This window comes from Arachis hypogaea, chromosome 11, assembly GCF_003086295.3.
Source record: "Arachis hypogaea cultivar Tifrunner chromosome 11, arahy.Tifrunner.gnm2.J5K5, whole genome shotgun sequence".
Classification (NCBI taxonomy): Eukaryota; Viridiplantae; Streptophyta; class Magnoliopsida; order Fabales; family Fabaceae; genus Arachis; species Arachis hypogaea.
Window position 1 is genome coordinate 128,642,038 of NC_092046.1, and position 25,100 is coordinate 128,667,137.

The following is a 25,100-nucleotide window of genomic DNA, read 5'->3' on the forward strand; positions in this document are numbered from 1 at the left end:
TCAAGATATAATTCGAAATTCATGTACATCTTTTTCTTTTTCAGAAAATATTTTTTTTCATTTTATGAAAGGTGAAGGATTCATAGGACATTCATAGATTTATGACATATACACTAGACACTAATGATCATGTAATAAAGACACAAACATAGATAAAACATAAAGCATAGAAATCGAAAAACAGAAAAATAAGAACAAGAAAATTAAAGAACGGGTCCACCTTAGTGATGGCAGCTAGTTCATCCTCTTGAAGATCTTATGGAGTGCTTGAGCTCCTCTATGTCTCTTCCTTGCCTTTGTTGCTCCTCTCTCATGTCCTTTTGGTCCTCTCTGATTTCATGGAGGATGACAGAGTGCTCTTGGTGCTCCATCCTTAGTTGTTCCATGTTGGAACTCAGTTCTCCTAAAGAGGTATTGAGTTGCCCCTAATAGTTGTGTGGAGGAAAATGCATCCCTTGAGGCATCTCAGGGATTTCATGATGAGGAATTTACTCATGCTCTTGTTGAGGTCCATGAGTGGGCTCTCTTGTTTGCTCCATCCTCTTTTTAGTGATGGACTTGTCCTCTTCAATGAGGAAAGGCTAACCTTGCCAAAGTGGAAGGCTTGTCCACCACCTTGTATAGTTCTAGAGATATGATCTCATGAACTTCTACTTCCTCTCCAATCATGATACTATGGATCATGATAGCCCGGTCTACAATAATTTCAGATCGGTTGCTAGTAGGAATGATAGAGCGTTGGATGAACTCTAGCCATCCCCTAGCCACGGGTTTGAGGTCAGGCATTCTCAATTGAACCGGCTTGCCTCTTGAGTCTCTTCCATTGAGCTCCTTCCATACAGATGTCCATGAGGACTTGGTCCAACCTTTGATCTAAGTTGACCCTTCTAGTGAAAGGGTGAGGATCTCCTTGCATCATTGGCAAGTTAAGTGCCAACCTCACATTTTCGGGACTGAAATCCAAGTATTTTTCCCGAACCATTGTGAGCCAATTCTTTGGGTTTGAGTTCATACTTTGGTCATGGTTCCTAGTGATCCATGCATTAGTATAGAACTCTTGAACCATTAAGATTCTGACTTGTTGGATGGGGTTGGTGAGAGTTTCCCAACCTCTTCTTCGAATCCCACATCGGATCTCTGGATATTCACTCTTTTTGAGCATGAAGGGGGACCTCGGGGATCACTTTTTTCTTTGCCACAACTTCATAGAAGTGGTCTTGATGCACTTTTGAGATGAATCTCTCCATCTCTCATGACTTGGATGTGGAAGCAATTGCCTTCCCTTTCCTCTTTCTATAGGTTTTTCTGGCCTTAGGTGCAATTAATAGTTATGGAAAAACAAAAAGTAGAGCTTTTTCCACACCAAACTTAAAATATTTACTCATCCTCGAGCAAAAGAGAAAAAAAAGAGGAGAAGAAGAAGAAATGGAGGAGATGGAGGTGAGGAGTGGGTTCGGCCAAGGGGGGGAGTGTGTATGATGTGTGAAATGGAAGGTGGTAAGGAGGAGTATTTATAGGGTAAGAGAGAGAGGGAATTCGGTTATGAAGGGGTGGGTTTGGGAGGAAAATGGTTTGAATTTGAATGGTGAGGTAGGTGGAATTTTATGATGGATGGATTTAAGTGGTGAAGAGATTATGGAGAAGAGGGTAAGATTTGATAGGTGAAGGGTATTTGGGAAGGAGTTATTGATGGGATTGGTCAAGGGTATTTGGGAAAGAGTGTTATAGAAAGGTGTGAAGAAGAGAGAAGAAGAGGTGGGGTAGGTGGGGATCCTGTGTGGTCCACAGATCCTGAGGTGCCAAGGAATTCTGCTCCCTGCACTATTCTGGCATTCAAACGCCCTCTGTGTGCCAATTCTGGGTTAAAACCCAGCTCTGCTACCTTTCCTGGCGTTAAACGCCAGTCTGCTGCCCCTTTCTGGCGTTTAACGCCAGCCAGACACCCTTTTCTGGCGTTAAACGCCAGTCTGTCTGTCATTTCTGGCGTTTAATTCCAACCAGATGCTAGACACCCTTTTCTGGCATTAAACGCCCAGAATGCTGCGAGACTGGGCGTTAAATGCCCATTCTGCTATCCTTACTGGCGTTTAAACGCCAGTAAGCCTGTCTTCTAGGGTGTGCTATTTTTAATGCTGTTTTTGATTCCGCTTTTAATTCTGTAGTTATTTTTGTGACTTCACATAATCATCAACCTAAAGAAAATATAAAATAGCAATGGAAAATCATTAAATATAATTAAATAACATTGGGTTGCCTCCCAATAAGCGCTTCTTTAATGTCAATAGCTTGACAGTGAGCTCTTAGAGAGCTTCACAGAGACTCAGAGCTTAATGTTGGCCTCCCAACACCAAACTTAGAAGTTGAGTGTGGCGGCTTTGTTTGACTCTGTATTGAGAGAAGCTTTTCATGCTTCCTCTCCATGGTTACAAAAGAAGATCCTTGAGCCTTAAACACAAGGTAGTCCTCATTCAATTGAAGGACTAACTCTCGTCTGTCCACATCAATCACAGCTTTTACTGTGGCTAGGAAGGGTCTTCCAAGGATAATGGATTCATCCTCTTCCTTTCCAGTGTCTAGGATTATGAAATCAGTAGGGATGTACAGGCCTTCAACCTTTACTAAGACATCCTCTACAAGTCCATAAGCCCATTTCCTTGATTTGTTTGCTAATTCTAGTGAGAATTTTGCAGCTTGTACCTCAAAGATCCCTAGTTTCTCCATTACAGAGAGTGGCATGAGGTTTATTCCTGACCCCAGGTCACACAGAGCCTTCTCAAAGGTCATGGTGCCTATGGTGCAAGGTATTAAGAACTTTCTGGGATCCGGTTTCTTCTAAGGTAACTTAAGTTGCCCCAAAGTATTCAGTTCATTAATAAGCAATGGAGGTTCATCCTCCCAAGTTTCATTACCAAATAACTTGGCATTCAGCTTTATGATTGCTCCTAGATATTGAGCAACTTGCTCTTCAATAATATCTTCATCCTCTTCAGAGGAAGAATACTCATCAGAGTTCATGAATGGCAACAGTAAGTTCAGTGGAATCTCTATGGTCTCTATATGAGCCTCAGATTCCTTTGGTTCCTCATTAGGGAACTTCTTAGGGGCCAGTGGACGTCCATTGAGGTCTTCCTCACTGGAAATCACTGCCTCTTCCTCCTCTATGGATTTGGCCATGTTGGGTATATTAATGGCTTTGCACTCTCTCTTTGGATTCTCTTCTATATTGCTTGGGAGAGTACTAGGAGAGATTTTAGTAACTCTTTTAGACAGCTGACCCACTTGTCCCTCCAAATTTTTTATGGTGGACCTTGTTTCAGTCATGAAATTGAGAGTGCTCTTAGATAGATCAGAGACTATGGTTGCTACGTCAGAGAGGCTCTGCTTAGAATTCTCTGTCTGTTGCTCAGTAGATGATAGAAAAGGCTTGCTATTGCCAAATCTATTTCTCCCACCATAATTATTATTGAAGTCTTGTTGAGGCTTCTGTTGATCCTTCCATGAGAGATTAGGATGATTCCTCCATGAAGGATTATAGGTGTTTCCATAGGATTCTCCCATGTAATTCACCTCTTCCATTCTATGATTCTCAGGGTCATAAGCTTCTCCTTCAGGAGAGGCTTCTTTAGTACCACCTGATGTAGCTTACATTTCAGTCAGACTCTGAGAAATTATATTGACTTGCTGAGTTAATATTTTATTCTGAGCCAATATGGCATTCAGAGTACCAATCTCAAGAACTCCTTTCTTCTGAGTTGTCCCATTATTCACAGGATTTCTTTCAGAAGTGTACATGAACTGGTTATTTGTAATCATTTCAATGAGTTCCTGGGCTTCTGCAAGCATTTTCTTCAGATGAAGAGAGCCACCAGTAGAGTGGTCTAATGAAATCTTGGACAATTCAGACCAGACCATCATAGAATATACATAGGATGCTCCATTCTAAAAGCATGTCAGAAGGACACCTTCTAATCAATTGCTTGTATCTTTCCCAAGCTTCATAGAGGGATTCACCTTCCTTCTGTCTGAAGGTTTGGACTTCCACTCTAAGCTTGCTCAACTTTTGAGGTGGAAAGAATTTGGCCAAGAAAGCATTGACCAACTTTTCCCAAGAGTTCAGGCTTTCTTTAGGTTGTGAGTCCAACCATATCCTAGCTTTGTCTCTTATAGCAAAAGGGAAAAGCATTAGTCTGTAGACCTCAGGATTAACCCCATTGGTCTTAACAGTGTCACAGATTTGCAAGAATTCAGCTAAGAACTGATGAGGATCTTCCAATGGAAGTCCATGAAACTTGCGATTCTGCTGCATTAGAGAAATTAATTGAGGCTTAAGCTCAAAGTTGTTTGCTCCAATTGCAGGAATTGAGATGCTTCTTCCATAGAAGTCAGAAGTTGGTGTAGTAAAATCACCAAGCATCTTCCTTGCATCTCCACCATTGTTATTATTTTCGGCTGTCATAACTTTTTCTTTTTCGAAAATTTCTGTTAGGCCCTCTCCAGAGTGTTGTGCTTTAGCTTCTTTTAGCTTCCTCTTTAGAGTCATTTCAGGTTCAGGATCAGCTTCAACAAAAATGTTCTTGTCCTTGTTCCTGCTCATATGAAAAAGAAGAGAACAAAGAAGAAGAAGAATCCTCTATGTCACAGTATAGAGATTCCTTTATGTGAGTAGAAGAATAGAAAAATGAGGTAGAGATAGAATGAGAAGAATTTGAACACAGAGAGAGGAAGAGGGTTCGAATTTTAAGAAGAAGAGAAGTGTTAGTGAATAAATAAACTAAATAGAAAGAGATGAGAGAGAGGAGAAATTCGAATTTTTAAAAAGAGGGAGAAGAAAAATATTTTTATTTTTATTTAATTAATTAAGTTAGAATTCGAAAATAAGAAGAGAAATAAAAGCAAATTGAAAACTAAATAAATTAATTAATAAAAAGGATTTTTGAAAAAGTTTTTAGTGGTTTTCGAAATTTAGAGAGAGAAAAGTAGTTAGGTGGTTTTGAAAAAGATAAGAAATAGTAAACTTTTAAAACTTAAAACAAACAAATCAAGTGGTTGATTGAAACAGATTTGAAAATAAATTTTGAAAAGATAAGAAGTTAGAAAAATATTTTAAAATTAAATTTTGAAAAAGATATGATTGAAATTTATTTTGAAAAATAAATTAAAAAGATTTGATTTTTGAAAATTAAAGTTGATGACTTGACTAACAAGAAACTTAAAAGATATGATTCTAGAATTTAAAGATTGGACCTTTCTTAATAGGCAAGTAACAACTTGAAATATTTGAATCAAAATATTAAATGCTAGCAATAATTTCAAAAATTATGAAATAAAATTAAGAAAAAGATTTTGAAAATTAATTTTGAAGTTTTCGAAATTATTAAGAAGAAAAATGAAAAAGATTTGATTTTTGAAAAAGGATTTGAAAAGATAAAGTTTTTAAATTGAAATTTGACTTGACTAACAAGAAACAACTAAATTTTAAAACTTTTGACTAAATCAAACCAAAATTTCGAAATTTATTAGTAAAATAAGGGAAAGATATTATTTTTTATTTTTGAATTTTTAATAAGGAGAGAGAAAAACAACAAAATGACACAAAACATAAAAATTTAGGATCAAAACTAATAATGCATGCAAGAACACTTTGAATGTCAAGATGAACACCAAGAACACTTTGAAGATCATGATGAACATCAAGAACATGTTTTTGAAAATTTTTAAGAAAAGAAAAACATGCAAGACACCAAACTTAAAAATTTTTAAACTTTAGACACTAATAATTCAAGAATGCATATGAAAAACAAGAAAAAACAAAAAAAAATGGAAAGATCAAATAAGAAAAATCATCAAGAACAATTTGAAGATCATGAAGAACACATGATGAATTTTCGAAAATTAAAGAAAAATTAAAAAGATGCAACTGACACCAAACTTAAAATTTGACACTAGACTCAAGCAAGAAGCATAATTTTTTTTTGGTTTTTATGGTTTTATCAATTTTTTTATATTTTTCAAAAATTATTTTGGAAAAAGAAAATAAAGAGATAAAAAATTGTTTTTAATAAGAATTCTAGGATTCGTGCAATATTAGTCTAAAACTTCGGTCCAAAAGAATTAGACATGGCCAAATGGCCAGCCAAGCTTTAGCAGAGCAAGACATATAACAGCCAAATTGATGGGAATCCAAAGGCTCCTGCAATGATATTCTAAAGCTCCGGTCCAAAAGATTAGACATGGCTTAATAGCCAGCCAAGCTTTAACATAACAAAGACATGCATGTCCTTTTTGCAATGGAAAGTGGAAACCTTAGTCCAAAAGATTAGACATGGCTTAACAGCCAGCCAGGTTTCAACATATCTCAAGAAACTCTAGAATTCATTCTTAAAAATTTTGAAAAACACATTTTTTTGAATTTTTCGAAAACTAAAATTACCTAATCTAAGCAACAAGATGAACCGTCAGTTGTCCAAACTCGAACAATTCCCCGGCAACGGTGCCAAAAAATTGGTGTTAGGAAATCGTGATTCACACTTTTCACATCTCCGCACAACTAACCAGCAAGTGCGCTGGGTCATCCAAGTAATAAACATTACGTGAGTAAGGGTCGATCCCACGGAGATTGTCGGCTTGAAGAAAGCTATGGTCATCCTTGTAAATCTCAGTCAGGCAGATTCAAATGGTTATGAGGTTTTGATAATGAAAAGATAAATAAAACATGAAATAAGATAAAGTTACTTATGTAATTCATTGGTGGGGATTTCAGATAAGCGTATGGAGATGCTTTGTTGCTTCCGAACCTTTGCTTTTCTATTGCCTTCTTCCAACCATGCGTGCTCCCTTCCATGGCAAGCTGTAAGATCCTCTCAATGAAAATGGTCCTCTATGGTTTCTGCACGGCTAATCAATTGTCGAATTTCTCGTCTCGGATGAAAAATACCAGGTACAGCTACCGCATGGCTAATCATCTGTCGGTTCCCGCTAGCGTCAGAATAGGATCCATTGATCCTTTTACACACTGTCACTTGCACCCAACATTTGTAGGTTTGAAGCTCTTTACAGTCATCCCTTCCCAGATCCTACTCGGAATACCACAGACAAGGTTTATACTTTTCGGATCCCAAGAATGCTGCCAATGATTCTAGCCTATACCACGAAGATACTAATCTCACGGACTCGGTCCGTGTATTAGATACCCAAGAGAATATACTCCGGCTGTCGTCCAATGACTACGTTGAACATCATGTAGACTGCTTATGGTTGTCAGGCACGCGGATCTTGGCTAAGCGAGTAACGAAGATAGTGGGTGATTGTCACAGGTCACCCCTTCATTCTGACTTAACTGAATTAAGTACGAGAGTATATCTTGGAGAAGAAGTAGGCGTGAATTGAGAGAAAAAACAATAGTACTTGCATTAATTCATGAAGAACAACAGAGCTCCACACCTTAATCTATGGGGTGTAGAAACTCCACCGTAGAAAATACATAAGTGAAAAGAGGTCTAGGCGTGGCCGTGAGGCCAGCCTCCAAACGTGAAAAGATGATCAAAGTTACATATGATCAAAAGATGGTAAAAAAGACTAAAAATAAATCTCTAAAAATAGTTTTTATACTAAACTAGTAACCTAGGGTTACAGAAAATGAGTAACTAAGTGCAGAAATCCACTTCCAGGGCCCACTTGGTGTGTGCTTGGGCTGAGCATTGAAGCTTTTTCGTGCATAGGCTGTCCTTGGAGTTAAACGCCAGCTTTGGTGCCAGTTTGGGCGTTTAACTCCAATTCTGGTGCCAGTTTGGACGTTTTACGCAGGATGTTTTAGGCTGGATTTGGACGCCAGTTTGGGCCATCAAATCTCAAGCAAAGTATAAACTATTATATATTTCTGAAAATCCCAAGATGTCTACTTTCCAACGCAATTGAGAGCGCGCTAATTGGGTTTCTGTAGCTCCAGAAAATCCATTTGGAGTGCAGCAGGGTCAGAATCCAACAGCATCTGCAGTCCTTTTTCAGCCTCTGAATCAGATTTTTGCTCAGGTCCCTTAATTTCAGCCAGAAAATACCTGAAATCACAGAAAAATACACAAACTCATAGTAAAGTCTAAAAATGTGATTTGAATAAAAACTAATAAAAATATAATAAAAAGTAATTAAAACTTACTAAAAACTATGTAAAAACAATGCAAAAAAGGGTATAAATTATCCGCTCATCACTTACTATACTCTTTGGGTATGAATCTCACAGCTTTATAGTTTGCAATGTCTGCAAACCATGGTAATTCCTGAATGGCAAAGAGTTGCTCATCCAGAAAGGTTTCAGAGATCTCAGTAGGAGGGAGGGACGTCCCTACTACTGGTTCTATCCGGGACAGGTGATCTGCTACCTGGTTCTCTGTCCCTTTTCTGTCTCTTATTTCTATATCAAACTCTTGCAGAAACAGCACCCATCTTATGAGTCTGGGTTTTGAATCCTACTTTGTGAGGAGATATTTTAGAGCAGCATGATCAGTGTACACAATCACTTTTGATCCTACTAAATAAGATCTGAACTTGTCAATGGCATAAACCACTGCAAGCAACTCCTTTTCTGTGGTTGTGTAATTTTTCTGTGTGTCATTCAAGACACGGCTAGCATAGTAAATGATGTGAGAAGCTTGTTATGCCTCTGTCCCAGTACTGCACCAATGGCATGGTCACTAGCATCACACATTAGTTCGAATGGTAATGTCCAGTCTGGTGCAGAAATGACTGGTGCTGTGACCAGCTTAGCTTTCATAGTCTCGAACACCTGTAGACACTTTGGGTCAAAGATAAATGGCGTGTCAGCAGCTAGCAGATTGCTCAGAGGTTTTGCAATTTTTGAAAAATCCTTTATAAACCTCCTATAGAATCCTGCATGCCCCAGAAAGCTTCTGATTGCCTTAACATTGGCAGGTGGTGGTAATTTTTCAATTACCTCTACCTTAGCTTGATCCACCTCTATTCCCATGTTTGAAATTTTGTGCCCAAAGACAATTCCTTCAGTCACCATAAAGTAACATTTTTCCCAGTTTAAAACCAGGTTAGTCTCTTGGCACCTTTTCAGAACAAGTGCTAGATGGTCAAGACAGGAGCTGAATGAGTCTCCAAATACTGAGAAGTCATCTATGAAGACTTCCAGAAATTTCTCTACCATATCAGAGAAGATAGAGAGCATGCACTTCTGAAAGGTTGCAGGTGCATTGCATAGACCAAATGGCATCCTTCTGTAGGCAAATACTCTAGAAGGACATGTGAATGCTGTTTTCTCTTGGTCCTGAGGATCTACTATAATTTGGTTGTAATCTGAATAGCCATCCAAAATGTAGTAGTATTCATGACCTGCTAGTCTCTTTAGCATCTGGTCTATGAACGATAAAGAAAAATGATCCTTTCTGGTGGTTGTATTGAGTCTTCTGTAGTCAATACACATACCCCACCCTGTAACTATTCTTGTAGGAACCAGTTCATTCTTTTCATTATGAACCATTGTCATGCCTCCCTTCTTGGGGACAACTTGGACAGGGCTCACCCAGAGGCTATCAGAAATAGGATAAATAATCCTAGCCTCTAGTAACTTAGTAACCTCTTTCTGCACCACCTCCTTCATGGCTGGATTCAGCCGTCTCTGTGGTTGAACCACTGGCTTGGTACCATCCTCCAATAGGATCTTGTGCATGCATCTGGCTGGGCTAATGCCCTTAAGATCACTTACGGACCACCCAAGAGTTGTCTTGTGTGTCCTTAGCACCTGAATTAGTACTTTCTCTTCCTGTGGCTCTAAAGTAGAGCTTATGATTACTGGAAAAGTGTCATCTTCTCCCAGAAATACATATTTCAGGGATGGTGGTAGTGGTTTGAGCTCGGGTTAGGAGGCTTCTCCTCTTCCTGAGGAGTTTTCAGAGGTTCTTCTATTTTCTCTGGTTCCTTCAAATCAGGCTGAACATCTTTAAAAATGTCCTCTAGCTCTGATTCAAGACTCTCAGTCATATTGACCTCTTCTACCAGGGAATCAATAATGTCAGTGCTCATGCAGTCTTTTGATGTGTCTGGATGCTGCATAGCTTTGACAGCATTCAACTTGAACTCATCCTCATTGACTCTCAGGGTTATCTCCCCTTTGTGGACGTCAATGAGGGTTCATCCAGTTGCTAGGAATGGTCCTCCTAGAATGAGAGTTGCACTCTTGTGCTCCTCCATTTCCAGCACTACAAAGTCAGTGGGAAAGGCAAATGGCCCAACCTTGACAATCATATCCTCAATTACACCTGATGGAATCTTAATGGAGCCATTAGCAAGTTGAAGGCATATCTGAATTGGTTTAACTTCATCAGTCAAACCAAGCTTTTTGATAGTGGATGCAGGTATTAGGTTGATACTTGTCCCAAGATCACATAGAGCTGTCTTGGTACAAGCACCCTCTAATGTGCATGGTATCATAAAGCTTCCGGGATCTTTAAGCTTTTTTGGTAAGCTTTTCAGAATGACTGCACTGCATTCTTCAGTGAGGAAAACTTTTCAGTTTCTCTCCATTCCTTCTTATGACTTAAGATCTCTTTCATGAACTTAGCATAAGAAGGTATTTGCTCAAGTGCCTCTGCAAATGGAATCTTTATTTCAAGAGTCCTGAGATAGTTTGCAAAGCGGGCAAATTGTTTATCTTGTTCCGCTTGGTGGAGTTTCTGAGGATAAGGCATCTTGCTTTGTATTCTTCAACCTTAGTTACTGCAGGTTTATTTCCTACAGAAGTGGTTGGAGAAGCCTGCTTAAGGGGGTTGTTATCAGCACTTGCAGGTGTCTGATCCCTTATTGGTGTTTGAACGCCAGAATTGGGTGCTTTTTGGGTGTTTAACACCATATTGCCACCCTTTTCTGGTGTTTGAATGCCAAAATTGGCTATCCTTGGGGCGTTTAACGCCAATTCTTCACCCCTTTCTGGCGTTTGAACGCCAGAATCATTCCTTTCTGGGCTCTTACTGTCCTCAGAGGGATTTTGAGCAGTGGCTTGGTCATTTTCTGTTAGTTGTTCCTTTCTTGGCTTCTTGCTGCTTTGAATTGAGACATTCAATGTCTTCCCACTCCTTAATTGAACAGCTTGGCATTCTTCTGTTATCTATTTAGATAGCTGCTGTCTTGTCTGATTCAAGTATTTTTCCATATTCTCATTAGCATCTTTGGTTTCTTGTAGCATCTCTTTAAATTCTGCTAACTGTTTTGTTATAATAAGCAATTGCCAATTGAGTTCAGCAACTTGTTCTTGAGGACTAAGTTCAGTGGATACTGCTTTTGCTTCCTCTTTCATGGAGGACCCACTACTTAAGTATAGATGTTGATTTCTAGCAACTGTATCAATGAGCTCTTAAACCTCTTCAATTGTCTTTCTCATATGTATAGATCCACCAACTGAGTGGTCTAGAGACATCTGGGCCTTTTCTGTAAGCCCATAGTAAAAGATGTCTAACTGCACCCATTCTAAAAACATTTAGAGGGGCATTTCTTTAGCATCCCTCTGTACCTCTCCCAGGCATTATAAAGAGATTCATTATCCTCTTGTTTAAAGCCTTGGATGTCCAGCCTTAGCTGTGTCATCCTTTTTGGAGGGAAATATTGATTCAGGAATTTGTCTGATAACTATTTCCATGTTTTTATACTTGCTGTGGGTTGGTTATTTAACCACTTCTTAGCTTGATCTTTTACAACAAATGGAAACAGTAATAATCTGTAGACATCCTGATCTACTTCCTTATCACATACTGTGTCAGCAATTTGTAAGAACTATTCCAGAAACTCAGTAGGTTCTTCCTGTGGAAGACCAGAATATTGACAATTTTGCTGCACCATGATAATGAGCTGAGAATTTAGCTCAAAACTGCTTGCTCTGATGGGAGGTATACAGATACTACTCCCATGGGAAGTATTAGTGGGGTTAGCATATGACCCCAGAGTCCTTCTGGACTGTTCATTTCCACTTAGGTCCATGATCGAGAAAAGGGAGATGATGTGAATTGCAAATAAAATATATTTTTGTTTTTGTTTTATTTAATTACGGATAAACCGAATTAAAAAGGAAATAAGATAAAATAAAATAAAATAATTGGAAGATAGAATATAATTTTTGAAAACTAAAAGAAAAAAAATAAAAAAATTCGAATACTAAAATGACTAATTAATTAAAAAGATTTGAAAAGTTTTGGATATGATTTTCGAAAATTGAAGAGAGAGAAAGTGGTTAGGGAGTTTTGAAAAAGATATGTCTTAAAATTAAAGATGTTTGTAAAAATAAATAAATAAAAGAGAAGATTTGAAAATCAATTTTGAAAGGATAAGAAGTTAGAAAAAGGTTTCGAAATTAATTTTTTTTTTTAAGAAAGATATGATTTGAAATTTATTTTGAAAAAGATTGACAAGGAAATTAAAAAGATTTGATTTTTGAAATTAAAGTTGAAATTTTGACTTGACTAATAAGAAATAACTAAATTTTAAAAATCTTTGACTAGGTCAATCTAGGATTTTAAACTTTATTAGTAAAATAAGAGAAAGATATTATTTTTGATTTTTTTGAATTAATGAAGAAAGAGAAAAATAACTAAATGACACCAAACTTAGAATTTTCAGATCAAAACAAAGGAAACAAACAAGAAAACTTTGAATGTCAAGTTGAACACCAAGAACACTTTGTAGATCAAGATGAACACTAAGAACAAATTTTGGGAATTTTTAAGAAAATAAAAACATAAAGGACACCAAACTTAAAAATTTTTATACTTTGAACACTAATAATTCGAAATGCACAAGAAAAACAAGGAAAAACACAAAACGAGAAAAACTAAAGATCAAACAAGGAAAATAAATAAGAACAACTTAAAAATCAACGAAGAACACAATGCATATATTTTCGAAAATTAAAGAGAAATTAAAACATGCAATTGACACCAAACTTAAAGCATGAAACTAAACTCAAACAGAAAACTCAATTATTAGTTTATTAAAAATTTTCGAAAAAATTTAGAAAAAGAAAACAAGGATTTTAAAATTTTAACAAAAAACAATAATAGAAGACGCAATTTTAGTGACTCTAAACCAAAAAGATAAATTTTTTCCTAATCTAAGCAACAAAATAAACCGTCAGTTGTCCAAACTCGAACAATCCCAGGCAACGGCGCCAAAAACTTGGTGCACAAAATTGTGATCACACTTTTCACAACTCTGCACAACTAACCAGCAAGTGCACTGGGTCGTCCAAGTAATACCTTACGTGAGTAAAGGTCGATCCCACGGAGATTGCCGGCTTGAAGCAAGCTATGGTTATCTTGTAAATCTTAGTCAGGAGATTAATGATAAAAATGATTTTGTTATGAAAAGTAAATAACATAAATTAAATAGTACTTATGATTTAGTAATGAGGAACATGTTTAAGTTCTAGAGATGCTCTGTCATCTGAATCTCTGCTTTCTACTGTCTTCTTCTCCAAACACGCATGGCTTCCTTCAATGGCAAGCTGTATGATCCTCTCGGATGAAAAATACTAGGTACGATCTCTGCACAGCTAATCAACTATCGGATTACTCGTCTCGGATGAAAAATATCATGTACAGCTGCCGCACGGCTAATCATCTGTCGGTTCCCACTAGCATCGGAATAGGACTCTTGCCCTTTTGCACACTGTCACTACGCCCAACATTCGCAGGTTTGAAGCTCGTCACAGTCATCCCTTCCCAGATCCTACTCGGAATACCACATATAAGGTTTAGACTTTCTGGATCCCATGAATGCTGCCAATTAGTTCTAGCCTATACCACGAAGGTTCTAACCTCTGAACTTGGTCTGTGGATCAGAAAACCAAGAGATACGCACTCAAGCTGTCACCCAATGACTACGTTGAACTCAGATAGAACGGAGTGGTTTTCTGGCACGCGTCCATAGGGTTGAAGATAATGATGAGTGTCATGGATCATCATATTCTCCATATTGAAGTACGAGTGAGTATCTTAGAATAGAATCAAGCGTGATTGAATAGATGATGAGACACAGAAGTTGGTGAATTAAAAATTATTAAAATAGTTACGTTGCAAGTATAGTTCTTAACTCACCGAAAATCTGCCTATCAATTTAGAAATATGTCACAGAGAGTTTAAATTAAAAATTACTGGGAGTTGGAGCCCCAGGTCGTCTCCCAACGAGTTGCAGAAAAGTGTGCTATTTTATTAATCAGATGTTCCAAAAGGTTGAGTTAAGTAGATAGAAAATTAAATTGAGAAAATTTAAATAATATGAATAAAAGCCTTGACTGGGAGTTGATTAGTTGGAATCTCTATTATTGATGGGATGATTTCAAGGTTAATTTATAATTAATGGTTGTTCTATTTAGTTATCCTTTACTAGGTAAAGGAAAGTCAAACAAGTTGGAATGCTAGATCTATTCACGAGTTGCAACCCACTTAGTTCAAAGGGATTGGTGTTAGTGACTGGACAGCAATCCAACAGTTAACCCAATTACAAATTCTCTTTCAATCCTTCCAACTCAAGAGTTCCTTTCAATCAACTCCCCATCAAGTGAAGAAACTACTTGCTCATTGTAAATAATAAATCCATAACATATGAAAGAGAATTAAAAGAAGACATGATTATTGGAATGGAAAATAAATTAAAATGGAAGAAATAATCCTTGTATTAAATAGTCATGAAAGTATTCAAATGACAAAATTGAACAAAGCAAAGAACATGGAAGAATAAAACCAAGTTAAGAGAATGAACTAGAATGACGAAGTCTTGATGAGAAAATAACTCTTCTCAATGTTCCAATGCTAAGACCAATTAAAAATTAAAATTCTAAAACCTAGAGAGAAAAACCTAAAGGAGTAAAACTAGATCTAAAACTGAAAACTGTGTAGAATGAATGTTGTGTTTTGTTTCTGCATATTCTCTGGCTCTAGTCTGCTGTTCCGGGCCAAAAACTGGGTCGAAATAAGGTCCAAAATCGCCCCCAGCGAATTCTGCAGATTATGCAGATCGCACATGTCACGCGATCGCGTCATCCATGCGGACGCGTCATTCGCGGTTTTCCTTGCCACGCGTTCGCGTCGTCCACGCTACCGCGTCGCTTGAGCTTTTCCAATCCGCGCGGCCGCGTGAGCCATGCGGCCGCGTCACTGCGATTTGCTCTCCTTCGCGCGGTCGCGTGAGCCATGCGACCGCGTCACTTCTCGCTGGTTGTCTCCTCAAATTCTTGTGTTCCTTCCATTTTTGCTAGCTTCCTTTCCAATCTCCAACTCATTCATGCCCTATAAAGTCTGAAACACTCAACACATAGATCACGACATCGAATGGAATAAAGGAGAATTAGAAATACATAATTAAAGTCTCTAGGAAGCAGTTTTCAAACATGTTATAAATTCAGGAAGGAATTATAATTTCTTGCTAATTTAATGAATAAGTGGGTAAGGATCATGATAAAACCACACAATTAAACACAATATAAACCATAAAATAGTGGTTTATCAACCTCCCCACACTTAAACATTAGCATGTCCTCATGCTTAATTGAAGGAGATAAGGAAATAAGTATGAACATGTAGAAACTCATGAAATGCAATGCAAGCCTATATATATATATATATATATATATATATATATATATATATATATATATATATATATATATATATATATATATATATAAATGCAACTATATGATTCTTGCCCACTTGATCAAAAGTAAATAAGCTCTTCAAAATAATTACAAATCAAATTTCACTAATTCTATCATTATACAATAAAATAGATAAAAGTGCAAGAAGATAGCTCATGAAAGTCGGGGACATGAAAATTCAAGCATTGAACCCTCACTGATAATGTGTGTACGTTCTAATCTCTAGTGTATAGGGTAATCACTCTATCCTTCTCTAATCATGCTTTCTAACTTTTGTTTTTCTCCTAACCAATCAACAACAGTTAATATACCAATGCAAACATCATGAGGTCTTTTCAAGGTTGTAATGGGGCCAAGGTACAGGTAGGGGTATACATATGGTTAAGTGAGCTGATAAATTGAATCTTTAATTAACCCAAGCTTCAAACCAACCTATATATTTTTAATGTAATCTTAAAGTTCATACCTAGCTACCCAGAATTCCTTTTTCAATCCATACTCATGTATCAACTTTGTATTTGATTCTATCATATGTGCATTGATCTTTGAGTTCTGAATTTAACATTGGGGTAATTTTGTCCTCTTATATATATATATATATATATATATATATGGGACAAAATTACCCCAATGTAATCTTAAAGTTCATACCTAGCTACCCAGAATTCCTTTTTCAATCCATAGATTTTTATTGAAAGAAATATAGCTTATCAATGCACATAGATTTTTAATTCTTATAGTTTCACATGAGTAGGTATCCAAATTTCCATTAAATTCTCATGACACATTCCCTTAACAACTTTTGTTCCCACGATTTCCCATACTTAACTAGCACACACAATTCTATCTTAAGCTAACTAAATATTCAATTTGGGATATACAATTGTTTTTCAGCTTAAGGTTAGTAATGTGGTAAAATATAGAACAAATGGGATTTAAAGGCTCAAAGTGGTTAACAAAGGTAATTGAAAAGGGTAGGCTTAATTTGGATAAGTGAGTTTAAACAAATAATGGCCTCAATCATGTGCAAGCATGCAAATATAATAAATATTGGACATATAAGATAAAAAAAAATATAGATTACAATCATAGAGAAGTAAACACACAAGAATGAATTAATTATGGTTAAATAATGTAACCATACATAAAGGCTCAAATCTTTCACAGGTTGTGTGTTCTTTAGCTCAAATGTCATGTTCCAAATACAACTCAAGCAAATTTATCATAAAAAATTTTGAAAAATTAGTGAAATTTTGTTCCAAAGATAGAGTCTTAAAAGAAACTTATTGTCTTTTCAATCAAGTAGAACATGCATGCAATATCCTAACCTATGCAATTTATTCTATTCTATAGAAGAAAGAAAATCTAACTAAAATATCCTAATTATTGGTGCTAGGGAAGAGAAATTACCTCCAGAAGTCAGGTACTGACCGACCTCCCCACACTTAAGGCTTTGCACCGTCCTCGGTGCCATTTGTCAGGAACAGAGGTGGGCTGGTAGCAGTATCTCCACAATCGGGACCATCATGGCTCCTTGTGCTAGTAAAAGAAGTGGATTCTGGGGTGTCTGAGTCTTTGCAATCTCCTCTAAGTAGCTCCCTGAGGTGTTTGAATCTTCGGTTGTTACGGCGCTCTCTCAACTTAGCTTTGTGTTCTTGCCGATCCAACCTCCTGATTATCTGCTGGAGCAATTCATCAGTTGTAGGTGCTTGTGGTGTTGAAGAAGGATTATCTTCAACTGGAGTAGTAGGAAGGCTTGTAGTGGCTGCTGGGAGTCTGAGGTATTTTCTGTTAGGGACATACTGATCATCCCGTGGAAGCACGGCTTTGGTGTCCCCAGCTCTGTAGGAGACTCCGGCGGCTGAGACAAGATCTGAGACCAAGGCAGGAAAAGGTAAATTACCCGCAATTTGTACGTGTCCCATAGCATTCCGGATATGTCGTGAGAGATTCAGAGGTTGGTCTGTAAGGATGCACCATAGTAGAACAGCCATGTCCGCAATGAAGGAGGACGCATGAGTGCTCGGAAAGATGTAATGGGACATGATCTGTGCCCATACGCGAGCCTCCAAGGTAAGTGCTGAAGCCAAGATTCCTTTAGGGCGGGTACGGAGTCCCAGTCAAATTGGTACCTCTGGCGCTTAAGTGCGGCTTCTTGGAAGGCATCCATTCCTTCTGGAATAGGGGGAAGACTCAGAGCTTGATGAATGGCCGTTTCTGTAATGGGGACTTGCTTCTGCCGGACATAAACAGACTGCAGGGTTGGCATGTAGAAGTTAGAGTAGAACTCAACTACCCAAGAAAGATTGACCTGCCTTGGCTGTCTCCGTAGGAAACTCCATTGTCTTCGTTCAATTTGCGGCTCAACAAAGGTAGCAATATTGGACGGGAGGACAAGAAGGTATTCATTGTTATAGTTCCTTTCTGCCAGGATAGGGAACATCTGTTCACAGTAGCGATTGGAAAATCGCGCAGTTTTCTTTGCTGGAAAGGCTTTCTCTTTGTCATCAACCTTTATTATCCTCTTAACTCTTTTTGTTGAGGGCTTGACCGCGGTTGAAGACGGCTCTGCCACTGATGCTCTTTTAGTGCCTCTTCTTGTTGGGGGCTTAGGAGTTGCTTTCTCCTTTCCTTTCTTGGTGGCCATCCTAAAAAGAGAGGAGAAAGTAAATTAAATTCAAATAGATATATAGCAAGGAAGAGAACGGAAGAGTGGTGATGGATGCACATTAGGATGTAGTTGACATTAGCACAGGCTCTTGAGTACATGTGAAAAGCCAACAATGAAAAATAGTCAGTGCACCGAAAGATAAGTAGATGCAAGGTGTTTATTGGCATGCCGGAAAAGGGCATGAGTAGCATAGTCCATGCATCAGTTGTAACAAGCCAAAATGTTTGTATTGACAATTAACTTCAATTAAAACAATAGTAAAGAGAATTTGTGAAAAGCAAGCATTGAATAGTAGAGTAAAGTAATGTAGAAAAGTGTATAATGCTATATGGGCTTTTTCACAAACACATGGCATGCATGGTAAATAAGATATAGAAAGTATGAAGGTGAACATGCAAGCAATCCCTTAAAAATAATAATTGTCAAATAAATTGCAACAATCCACAAGCATATAATGAGGAATAATGACTCAAATAAATTTCTAATACCATGTAAAAAAAAGAAAAAGAAGAAGAAGGAAAATATGAATAATGAAAAGAAAAAGAAAAAGAAAAAGAAAAGAATATATAAAATAATAGGAAAGATAGAAAAGAGAAGAAGGAAGAAGAAAATAGAACCTTGGTAATAGAGGTGAGAGAGAGAGAGAGAGAGTGATAGGTGAGATAGAAGGAAGAAGGGAGAAGGAAGAAATAAGGAGGGAAAAGAAAAATTAGGATTTGGAGGAGAGAAAGATAAGATATGTGGCAATTTTAGGTTGAGCTGTGCGGCGCATGCGACGCGGCCGCGTGGGGCACGCATTCGCGTGGATGCGCTTCAAGTATGGTGACGCGATCGCGTTGGTCACGCGGTCGCGTGACCCATGTTATGCTTCTGGCGCGAGTGCAGCCTCGCACCAGCACAACTCTCTGTTCAAATTAATTTATTTGCCAAAATTGGGACGGCGCAATCGCGTGGGTCACGCGATCGCGTGAGTGTACGTCAGAAAATGGATGACGCGGCCGCGTCGGCGACACGGTCGCGTGATAAGGATTGTGCTTCCAGCACCAATACAGCATCACTCTCGCACAATATTTCATTGTGCACCCTTTCACGTCGAAAACTCAGGGCACGCGGCCGCGTGGGGCACGCGGTCGCGTGGGAGGCCATGATTCCCATGCGACGCGAATGCGTCAGCGACGCGGTCGCATGGGTTGATTTGTGCCATTGACACGCCTCCAGCCACGCTCCAACGTGACTTTCTGTTCATCTTTATTTTTTTTTCTTTACTCTCCTTACAACGCGGACGTGTAGCTGATGCGATCGCGTCGCGTAACGAAAATTTTTTATTTTTGGAAGATAAAAACATGTAAATGCAGATGCACGAAAGTACTAAGAAAGAGAAGAGTTATTGAATAGGAAAAACTAAAAATAAAGAAAAGAACGATCATACCATGGTGGGTTGTCTCCCACCTAGCACTTTGCTTTAACGTCCGTAAGTTGGACGCTCCACTAGCTCAATCTTCTGCTATGTGGGGATCTTCCAAGAGGAAGATCTCAAGCTCCTTGTTTCTCTGCATCTTCCCGCCATGGTATAGCTTCAGGCGTTGTCCATTAACCTTAATGAGTTCAGAGCTTGAGGGATGGCTTAGGTGATAAACTCCGTACGGTTCGGCCTTCTCTACTCTGTATGGACCTTCCCATCTTGATCTCAACTTACCTGGCATGAGCCTTAGTCGAGATTTGTAAAGGAGGACTAAATCCCCAGGTTGGAACTCTTTCTTCTTGATGTTTTGATCATTTACAGCCTTCATCTTTTCCTTATATATTCTGGAGTTTTCATAAGCTTCTAGGCGAAGGCTCTCCAGTTCCTACAGTTGCAACTTTCTTTCAGCTCCGGCTTTCTCAATTCCCATGTTACACTCCTTAACTGCCCAAAAAGCTCTGTGTTCTACTTTTTACTGGGAGATGACAAGCTTTTCCATAAACCAAGCCGAAAGGACTCATCCCAATGGGTGTCTTATATGCTGTTCTATATGCCCAGAGTGCATCTTGTAGCCTGGTGCTCCAGTCTTTTCTATGAGGCTTTACTATCTTTTGCAAGATACGCTTAATTTCTCTGTTTGACATCTCGGCTTGCCCGTTAGTTTGGGGATGGTAAGCTGTTGTAACTTTATGAATTATCCCATGCTTCTTCATTAATCCTGTCAGTCTCCTGTTACAAAAATGGGTGCCTTGATCGCTCACGATTGCTCGTGGTAATCCGAAGCGACATATAATATGGTTTCTCACAAAGGAAACAACAGTGTTAGCATCATCAGTGCGGGTTGGAATTGCTTCCACCCATTTGGAAACATAATCCACAGCTAACAATATATAAAAATATCCATTAGAATTTGGAAATGGACCCATGAAGTCAATGCCCCAAACATCAAAAATTTCACAGAAAAGCATAATTTGTTGAGGCATCTCATCCCTCCTGGATATATTACCAAATTTCTGGCATGGGAGACAAGATTTACAAAACTCAGCAGCGTCTCTAAAAAGAGTAGGCCACTAGAATCCACAGTCTAAGATCTTTCTAGCTGTTCTTTGAGGGCCAAAATGTCCTCCACTCTCAGATGAGTGACAGGCCTCTAAAATGGACTGGAATTCTGATTGAGGCACACAACGTCTAATTACTTGATCAGCGCCACATCGCCATAAATATGGGTCATCCCATATATAATATTAGACTCGCTTTTCAGCTTGTCTCTTTGATGCTTAGAAAAATTTGGAGGAAATGTGCGGCTAACTAAATAATTAGCAACAGGTGCATACCAAGGGACTACCTCAGATACTGCTTGCAGGTTATCAAAAGGAAAATTATCATCTATAGGAGTAGAATCATCCTTAATATGCTCAAGGCAACTCAAGTGGTCTGCCACTAAATTCTGATTACCACTCCTATCCTTTATTTCTAAATCAAATTCTTGTAACAGCAGTATCCAACGTATAAGTCTTGGTTTGGACTCCTTTTTAGCTAATAGATACTTTAAAGCTGCATGGTCCAAATACACTACTACTCTAGTACCAAGTAAATAAGCTCGGAATTTATCCAGAGCAAAAACAATAGCAAGAAGCTCTTTCTCAGTAGTAGTATAGTTGGACTGGGCATTGTCTAAAGTCTTAGACGCATAAGCAATAACGAAAGGATCCTTACCTTCATGCTGAGCCAGCGCTGCTCCTACTGCATGGTTGGAAGCATCGCACATGATTTCAAATGGCTGGCTCCAGTCTGGTCCTCTCACAATTGGAGCTTGAGTCAGATCAGTCTTCAGCTTATCAAACGCTTGTTTGCAATCCTCACTGAACTCGAACTCAATATCCTTCTGCAGTAATCTGGATAAGGGAAGTGTGACCTTACTAAAGTCCTTAATAAATCTCTTGTAAAAACCTGCATGGCCAAGGAACGAACAGACTTCCCTCACAGAAGAGGGGTAAGGTAAACTAGAAATAACATTCACCTTTGCTGGGTCTACAGAAATGCCATTATTAGATACCACATGTCCTAATACAATTCCTTGTTTTACCATAAAGTGACATTTTTCGAAATTTAATACAAAGTTTGTATTAACTTATCTATCTAATACTCTAGATAATCCATCTAAGCAAAGGCTAAAAGAATCACCATAAACGCTAAAATCGTACATAAAAACTTCCATACAGTCCTCAATAAGGTCAGAGAAAAGACTCATCATGCATCTTTGGAAGGTACCTGGTGCATTGCACAAGCCAAAGGGCATTCTCTTGTAAGCATAAGTCCCAAAAGAACATGTAAAAGTAGTCTTTTCCTGATCCTCAGGAGCTATATGAATCTGGAAATAACCTGTGTAACCATCTAAAAAGCAATAATGTGATTTACCTGACAGGCGATCCAGTATTTGATCAATGAATGGAAGTGGGTAGTGATCCTTACGGGTAGCTTGGTTGAGACGCCTGTAATCAATGTAGACTCTCCAAGCATTCTGAACTCTAGTTGCTATGAGCTCTCCATGCTCATTCTTCACTGTAGTGACTCCAGACTTCTTGGGCACCACTTGTACTGGGCTTACCCATTCACTGTCTGAAATGGGATATATGATACCTGCTTCCAATAGTCTGGTCACTTCCTTTTTGACAACTTCCAAGATGGTGGGATTCAATCTTCTTTGGGGTTGACGGACAAGTCTTGCTCCCTCTTCTAAAAATATTATGTGCTCACATACTTGAAGGTTGATGCCTACTATGTCTGCCAAGCTCAACCCAATTGCCTTCTTATGCTTCCTCAGCACATCAAGTAACTGCTCTTCTTGTTGAGAAGTAAGTTCCCTTGCAATGATAACTGGAAACCTCTGCTCATCTTCGAGATAAGCATATTTGAGATGCGGAGGGAGGGGTTTCAATTCTAACTTCTGATCATGAGCAGGTTCTGGATTATCTGGGGCTTGTGAAAATGGCGAAGTGCCCTCATTGTCAGTTAAAAGGGTCCCCACACTTGGACCTTGTCCAATGTGCCTCTCTTCAAACTCTTCCTTGTGAACTTCAGCTACACTTTCATCTATGACATCACACTGGAAGATAGAATGATCTTCTGGGGGGTTGTCAATGATTCCATTCAGATTGAAGATTACTATGCGGTCATCTATTTCAAAGGAGTATGTTCCTGAAAAAGCATCCAATTTGAATTTTGATGTCTTCAGGAATGGTCTTCCAAGTAGGATTGATGATGGCTTATCTGAATCATTATGGGGCATCTCCAAGATATTAAAATCAGTGGGAAATGTAAGCCCTTTAATGTTCACCAAAACATCTTCAGCAACTCCAGCCACTGTAATAATGCTTTTATCTGCTAACACAAAACGAGCTGCCGACCTTTTTAAGGGAGGGAGCCTCAAAATATCATATATAGACAAAGGCATTATACTGACACATGCTCCTAAGTCACACATGCAATCATAAATTACTACACCACCAATAGTACAGCTAACTATACAAGGACCTGGATCACTACATTTTTCAGGTAATCCTCCCATTAAAGCAGATATAGAACTACCTAAAGGAATAGTTTCTAATTCATTAATTTTGTCCTTATGGATACAAAAGTCTTTTAGAAACTTTGCATATTTAGGTACCTGCTGAATAACATCAAAAAGAGGAACAATTACCTCAACCTTTTTGAATATTTCTACCATTTTGGGGTCGGGTTCCAGCTGCTTCCTAGGCTTCCTTGCAAGTTGTGGAAATGGAATAGGAGTAGTGTTTTCTGTGGTGTTTGCGCCTTTTGGTGCTTCCTCCTATGGTTGAGCTATTTCTTCTTCAGCTATGTCCTGTATGTCCTCTTCTTCTTCAACATCTTCTATTTCTACTACCTCTTCAGCTGAGGTGTGTTCTGGTGGGCTTGGTTCCTCCTGATTCCTCTCCTGCAGTGTAGTTCCAGACCTTAGGGTGATGGCATTAATGCCTCCCTTTGGATTGGGTAATGGTTGAGAGGGGATTCCAGTGGAGCTTGAGGGTTGGTTACTGGAATTTTGCGCTGATCCAATCTGTGACATAAGAGCTTGCAAAGTAGAGGTGAAACCATTCAGACTGGCATTAATACTATTCATGATGTTATTTTCCATGGTCTGTTGTCTTCGCTTAAAAGATTGTAGTAGCTCTTCATTAGGAGATAAAGAAGAATGAGTAAATTGAGAGGTCTGCTGTTGATTGTTCTGTGGTCCTTGGTTTTGCCTCAGGTGAGGTGCTCTGTAAGGTTGATTCTGCTGCCTGTTGTTGTTATTATTCCACCTCTGATTTCCCTGATTATCTCGGCCTCCTCTGTTATTGTTGTCCCTCCAGTTTTGGTTAGAATTGTCCTGCCATCCATGGTTATTATTTCCACTTTGATTGTACCCTTGGTTGGGGCGGTCATAGAAGTTATGAGTGGATACCACCATGTTGTCTTCTTGTTGGAGCTGCGGGCATTCATCAGTGTAATGGCTATAATCAGCACAGATTCCGCAAATTCTTTGCGGGACTAATTGTTGGTTTTGCTGTGGCGAGGGAGGTTGAGCTTGCTGAGCTTGTTGTTGATTCAATTGCATCTGCTTCAGCAAGTTGGTCATCTCACATATACTCTGAGCTAGAGCCGCAGTCTCTCTGTTAGAGGATACTTCTGCAACGGCTTTTGAACGGCCTTGCTTTTGCCTGTGGTTCCTAGTAGATTCAGCTAAATCACTGATCAATTGCGAAGCCTCATCAGTGGTCTTGTACTTCTTCATAGACCCATTGCTAGCACTTTCCAATGTGGTCTTATCTTGGGGCCTCATGCCCTGTGTGATATAGCTAAGTAACACTATCTTGTCAATCATGTTGTGGGGGCATGCTTCCAGAAGATTATTGAAGTGCTCCCAGTATTCAAAGAGAGTCTCATTGTCATCCTGAACAATTGTGGAAATATCCTTCCTCAGTTTATCAGTAACTTCAGATGGAAAGAATTTCTCCAAAAACTCCTTTCTGAGTGTATCCCAGTTGGATACATTTGCTAGAGGTTGAGTGTAGTACCACTCTCTTGCTTTTTCCTCGAGAGAAAATGGAAAAGCTTTAAGCAAAATTGAAGTTTCATCAGTACCATCATGCCTGACAGTAGAACAGGCTGCCTGGAAATCTCTCAAGTGCTTGATAGGCTCTTGAGCAGGTAGGCCATGAAACTTGGGCATCAAATTTAGCAGTGCGGTCTTTATTTCAAAATCTGTAGCTACCGCTGGATGATGCGCTTGAAACGGTTGCATTGTA

At 38.7% G+C, this 25,100-nt stretch overlaps 1 non-coding gene across 1 annotated transcript; it reads left to right on the plus strand.

The window, feature by feature from the left end:
• The first annotated feature begins 3,943 nt into the window (after nt 1-3,943).
• Nucleotides 3,944-4,051, plus strand: LOC112725321 (small nucleolar RNA R71). The gene has a single exon (XR_003164437.1). It is a non-coding gene; the product is annotated as a small nucleolar RNA R71 (small nucleolar RNA).
• The last annotated feature ends 21,049 nt before the right edge of the window (nt 4,052-25,100 follow it).